General features: G+C 40.5%; 1 long non-coding RNA gene across 1 annotated transcript; it reads left to right on the forward strand.

Moving 5' to 3' along the window:
* Positions 1 to 847: 847 nt before the first annotated feature.
* LOC123040564 (uncharacterized) lies at positions 848 to 1,989 on the forward strand. The gene is made up of 3 exons (XR_006418196.1): positions 848 to 952; positions 1,044 to 1,209; positions 1,749 to 1,989. It is a non-coding gene; the product is annotated as an uncharacterized lncRNA (long non-coding RNA).
* The last annotated feature ends 4,678 nt before the right edge of the window (positions 1,990 to 6,667 follow it).

Here is a 6,667-nt window from a genome sequence, read left to right on the forward strand (position 1 = left end):
CCTTGGGACCCGTTGAATTTTGGAGGCACTCGTTGTTTCGAGCAAGCCATGGATTGATGCTTGTGGAGGAGGGGGGTATAAACTTTACCATTCTGTTTGGGAACCGCTTATAATCTGTTTAGCATGGAAGATATCGTCGTATTTTAGTTGCTATGTTGACAATGAAAGTATGCCGCTCAAAATATAATTTATCTCTATTTCAAAACCGAGTTCTGGCACCTCTACAAATCCCTGCTTCCCTCTGCGAAGGGCCTATCTATTTACTTTTATGTTGAGTCATCACCCTTCTTATTAAAAAGCACCCGCTGGAGAGCACACTGTCGTTTGCATTCATTATGATTGGTTTATATTGGGTATGACTTGACTGGATCTCTTTTACCATGAATTACAATGTTTAGTCAGTTCTTGATCTTTAAAGGTGCTCTGCATTTATGTTTTGCGGTCTCAGAAAGGACTAGCGAGATACCATTTTGTTATATCGTGTTGATTATTTTGAGAAAGTGTTGTCATCCGAGTTTTATTATTATGGCTCGCTAGCTGATTATGCTCCACTCTTGATAATGCATCAGTTTTGAAATTGGATTTACACTCCACTCTTGATTCTCGCCAAGTAACACAAACTCACTTCTAGCCGTTGATTTCACCACATATCCCCTTATCCACCCTTCATCAGCCTTAGCTTCACTGAGTCGGACGACTGCAATCAGTTGGATTCGTCACCACTCCCTTCCCGCGCTGTCTCCCGCGCGCTCGCGCGTTTGGAAGCTACTCGCACCTTCCCGGTAGCTCCACGGCCCACGACGTTTGGAATAATTTAATTGAAACAGAGCCCCACGCGCGCGCTCTGCTGGAACGGAAAAGACTGCATACCTTCAAGCTTCATCCCGATTTCAAAAGGAAAAAAACAAAAAGCTTCATCCCGGGCTAGCATCCCCGTTGTCTCCCATTGCCTGTATCTCCCCGCTCACATCTTGCTAAAATTCCATTTCCATCTGCTTGCAGAGTACCTCAACTCTTTGACGACCTTGCTATTGAGATCGCAGGGCTTGGTTGTTCTGAAGTGTGCCACTCTTGCGCCCCGTCTCCGTTCATTCAGATTCGCGCGTCTTCGTCTCTTCGCTCTCTCCAGCCGCGCCGTACACCGGCAAGCCGCCATGTACAATACACATTCTTTGTGCGGACGGCCAACAGCACGGGAGGAAAGCACAGGTGAGTTGCTCCTTCTCTACATTCCCGTTTTTCTTTTTCTGTTGATGGTTATGAGTTTGGAGAATTCCTTTATGTCAGATTGCTTCCTGTCATTAGGATTAGCTGGTTATACCTTGTTGATGTTCTTGGCTATTTCTTTGCGTGCAAGGTGTTTGCGTTTTTGACCAAGCCAGTGTAAGTTGCAGATTCTGTACGTAGACTACAAAAGCTACTATGTTTTGAGATAAGTGTGCCACGAAAGATGATTTGATTATTTTTCTTGATTTTTTATGACTCTGCTATTTTATTTGGGCCATTTCGTTGTTCACATTTAAAATATTTATTTTGATAGAAATATGATTGACACTCAATACTGACGGACATCAACTGCGATAATGAATTCATATTTTCTGTTTACCCATGAAAAAATGATTGTTGGCTAAAGAACATTCTCTCTCTCTCTCTCTCCCTCTCTCTCTCTCTCTGCATGCCCTGAAATGTAAATTCCAGTTCAGTACCAATCTTTTCTTGTGTGTGTCTCATTAAGCTGGTGATTGTAGATCAATATCGTCACCTAACTGAACAAACCAGTGCTGTACCAACGGATCCTTCTCAACGCAAACGTTACCGTGATCGGGTTAGGTATATGCAGATGACGCCACAACAGAGAGAAGCTTATTTGAAAAGGAATCGTGAGTACAAACGAATCAAGCGAGGTGACAGTGCAATTAGTAAGACTGTGCAACCCGTAAGATGGGAGACCAGTATGAGTACCAATGATAACACACACTTGCCAACTGAATCTTCTACGACGCCAGAAGGTACTTTGTTGTGTGATGATAAGTAAAATAATCATCTTCACTATACATGATTAGGTGGTGACATTAGTCTGCAATTTGTGTGCCAGGGAAAGAAGTAGCCGTGACTATGTTACAAGAACAAGAAAGCCTTCCATTTTCAGGTTCTATGACACACAGTTCAGGGGTCTATCAAAATAGGTGTCTGACAAAAAGGAAACGAGGTTGATAAAAATATATTAATTCAGTACTAATACATTTCTGTTTACTAATATTACAGACTAATTTGTTTGTTGTAATGTCAAAAACAGTGACAACAGTCGATAGTTATGATGTGTCTGCATCTGACCAAAGCGTCCTTGTTCAGCCAAACATGTGCCACCCAAAAAAGGGTACTCGGCTGAAGATCAGTCCATCTGGAATTTCTGTATCTCCTATTTCTTCGGAAGGCCAAGTTGTAATTGATGCGCAAAAAAATAACAGTGGATGTAAGCGGCGACACGGCACTAGCTGGTATTCCCAATTGGCACCTGAACAAAAAGAAGCATATTTACAAAGAGGCCGTGAGTATAAAAGAAGAAGAAAGTCTCAAGACGCAAGTTGCAGCCATGCACAAGATACATCTGATGGGGCAATTAGTAGTAATTTACAAAATACAGTTGGATATACTCATGTGCAACTACAAGGTCATACCAGCCGTCAAGATGAAGATCTCATCTACCTGCCAAAGGATTCTTTTCCTGCCATTCAAGGTAACCTCAGTACCAACTAGCATTTATCTATTATATTGGTCCATATAAAACATTGTGTGACGTATATGATGATTCGACAATCAACAGATAACATTGGGGAAACAGGAGAAATGCTTGGATATAATGATGACCCTGATGAAGAAATTCGTATGTTTAGTGGGCATGGTAAGTATTACTGTACTTAATCGACAATACTACTTTTAAATATGATTTGTATTTCTAATCTAGCCTAATAAAAAATGCAGGTTTTGAATTTCAGTCGTATTTAGAAAATAATAATGCCCAAAGTTGCATTCAGGCAGATCCATATGATCATATATATCAAAATTTACCCACTGATTATCATCTTCTAGATCCAGTTCCTGACTGTAGGCATTGAAATGCAAAAAGGTTCCAGTATGAGAAACCAACGTTTTGTTGCATGGGTGGAAAAGTTAAAATAGTAACTCCACCAGTCCCTGATGAATTACGTCGACTGTACAGCAGCCAAGATCCAGATGCGAAGTATTTCCGGGATAACATACGTTACTTCAATTCTCACTTCTCCTTTACATCTCTTGGTGTTGTCTTGGATCAACATTTTTGCAATAACAGATCTGGAGTTTACACATTCCGCGCACAAGGTCAAATTTATCATCGAATTGACCAATTAGTGCCAAAGGATGATGGGCCCAAGCATCTACAACTGTACTTTTATGACACTGATGCAGATTTACAGCAAAGATTTCGTCATTCACCTAACCTTGATAAAGATCTCATCAGAAAATTGTTGGGCATACTCTCATCTAATCCTTATGTCCATATCTTTAGAAGTCTCGGCTCCATTCCAGACCTTTGCGAGTATAGGGTTGAGCTCAACACAAATATTGCTTTAGACCAGAGAGTATATAATGCTCCGACAGCATCACAGGTGGCAGCAATTTGGGTCGAGGGAAGCGATCCTCGAGGTCATTTTGATAGAAGTATCATTATTTATGGTGTATCAGACCGTCCACAATATATAAAAGCATATCATGGTTGCTATGATCCACTATCATATCCGTTGTTTTTCCCAAACGGAGAGGTCGGATGGAACTTGGATCTGCCCAGATTAAGTCGACATGCTAGGAAAATAATAGACAATCAAGCAAATGATTTTGATATAGAAGGTAAGTTTCCATCATACATTAATTGGTTACATGCTCAAAGTTTTAGTTTCTAGAACTATTTAATAATCATATATTATTTTGGATTCTGTAGGAATGCTAGAGAATAGTTCTGGTTCTTGCATCTCACCAAGAGAATATTATTGTTTCAAGCTGCAAATTAGACCTGGGAAGTTTAACATCTTACTCTTTGGAAGGCGATTGACTCAACAATATATAGTTGATATGTACATTAAGATTGAATCAATAAGATTGGCATTCTTGTCAAAGCCATCAACTCAGAGCAGATTTGTATCAAGGATTGGTTGATAGCGTTGTTGCCGGTGAAACACGTGGGTGCATGACAGGTAGGCGCATTGTGCTTCCCCCATCATTTATCGGAGGACCAAGAGATATGCGTCGAAGATATCTGGATGCAATGGCTTTGGTCCAACGGTTTGGGAAACCAGACATATTCCTTACAATGACTTGCAACCCACACTGGGAAGAGATAACTAGAGAACTAGCAGAAGGTCAATCACCACAAGACAGGCCGGACTTGGTAGCACGAGTCTTCAAGGCAAAATTGGAGGATTTAAAGGATCTTTTGTTTAAGAAGAAATTCTTTGGTGAAGTTGCTGCACATGTGCACGTAATTGAATTTCAGAAAAGAGGTCTACCACATGCACATTTTCTAATAATTCTGAAATCAAACTACAAGATAACTAATCCGGACCAATATGATGAGATAATATCAGCTGAAATTCCTGATAATGATAAATATCCTATGCTGCATGATTTAGTTATTAAGCACATGATGCACAGCCCATGTGGAGTTCTCAACATAAATAATCCTTGCATGGAAAATGGAAGTTGTCGGTATCATTATCCTCGACATTTCGCAGAGACTACACAACAAGGAGAGGACTCTTATCCAATTTATAGGCGCAGGAATGACGGCCGTCGAGTGCGCATCAGGGGTGCAGTTTTGGATAATAGATGGGTTGTCCCATACAATCCCTATTTACTTATTCGATACAATTGCCATATAAATATTGAAGTTTGCTCTAGCATCAAGGCTGTGAAATATTTATTCAAATACATCTACAAAGGTCATGATCGTGCCTCCATTGTCATCGAAGCCGCAGAAGATGATGCAGTTATTAATGAAATTCGTGAGTATAGAGATGCAAGGTTTATTTCACCTCCGGAAGCAATCTAGAGGATTTACTCTTTCAACCTTAGTGAGATGTATCCATCAGTTATACAGCCACAAGTCCATCTGCCAAATATGCACCTTGTTCACTATAAAGATTCAGAAAAATTAGAGGATGTGGTCTGCAAAGGATCGTCTTCGAGAACAATGCTAACTGAATACTTCAGAATGAACTCTATTGATAGTTATGCCAGGAATTTCTTATACAAGGAATTTCCAGAATTTTTTGTATGGAATAATAGTACCAAGAGCTGGAAACGTCGCAAATAGAGAATACAAGTAGGGAGACTTGTCGCTGCACACCCAGCTGAAGGAGAACGCTATTACTTGAGGATACTGCTAAATCATGTGAGAGGGGCTACATCTTTTGAGGATTTACGGACTGTCGATGGTTTTGTTTTTGCCACTTTTAGAGAGGCCGCAGAAAGAAGGGGTCTGATTGAGGCTGATTGTAGTATTTCTGATTGTCTGAGCGAGGCTGTGACATTTGCAATGCCTTCTGCCTTTAGAAGGCTTTTTGCTACAATATTGGTTTTCTGTGAGGTAAAAAATGTCCGTGAATTATGGGAAAAGCATTTTGAGGCCATGGCTGATGATTTTCAGCAGGGCAGCGCAACTGATAAAGAATCTATAGAGCAGATGGTACTTAGAGATATTAGTGATATCCTATATTCAATGGGGAAGGACATCAGTTGCTTTGATCTTCCAGAAATGCTAGATGGCACTGAGTTGGCTGGCTCTAATTGTAGAGAAGTAATAGAAGAGATGTCTATTAATATTGATCCAGAGCATCTCGACCTTTATGCAACACTAAATTGTGAGCAAAGACTTGCCTTTGATGAGATAATGCATCACGTCCTACAGAAGAAGAGTAAGGTATTCTTTATTGATGGTCCAGGAGGTACAGGAAAGACGCATCTCTATAAAGCTTTACTCGCTAAAGTGCGTTCCATGGGGCTAATAGCAATTGCAACTGCAACATCTGGAATTACAGCGTCCATCATGCCGGGTGGTAGGACAGCACATTTGAGATTTAAAATACCAGTAAATATTCATGATGACAGTTTGTGCAGCTTCAGTAAAACAGAGTGGGTCTGCAGAGTTGCTTCGGAGAGCGTCCTTGATAATTTGGGACGAAGTAGCCATGACAAAACGTCAAGCTGTGGAGGCACTTGATAGATCCTTGCAAGATATTACTGGTGTTCTATCTCCATTTGGAGGAAAGGTCATAGTGTTAGGAGGAGATTTCAGACAAGTTCTCCCTGTAGTGAGGCGAGGCACAAGAGCACAAATTACAGATGCTACACTAAAGAAATCATATCTTTGGCGGTGTATAAAACAAATAAAACTATGGCGTAATATGAGAGCACAATCTGATCCATGGTTCTCAGATTTTCTGTTAAGAATTGGTGATGGTACAGAAGAATCAATCGGCCAAGATTATGTGCGCCTACCAGATGAAATTGTTGTGCCATACATAGATCCAAAACACTCTGTCAGTAAGTTAATTAATGATATCTTTCCTTCACTTGGCCAGAATGGAATATCACCATCTTATATTAGTACTCGCGCCATTCTCTCCACCAAGAA

The sequence above is a fragment of the Triticum aestivum genome, chromosome 2B (genome assembly GCF_018294505.1).
Source record: "Triticum aestivum cultivar Chinese Spring chromosome 2B, IWGSC CS RefSeq v2.1, whole genome shotgun sequence".
NCBI classification, from domain to species: domain Eukaryota; kingdom Viridiplantae; phylum Streptophyta; class Magnoliopsida; order Poales; family Poaceae; genus Triticum; species Triticum aestivum.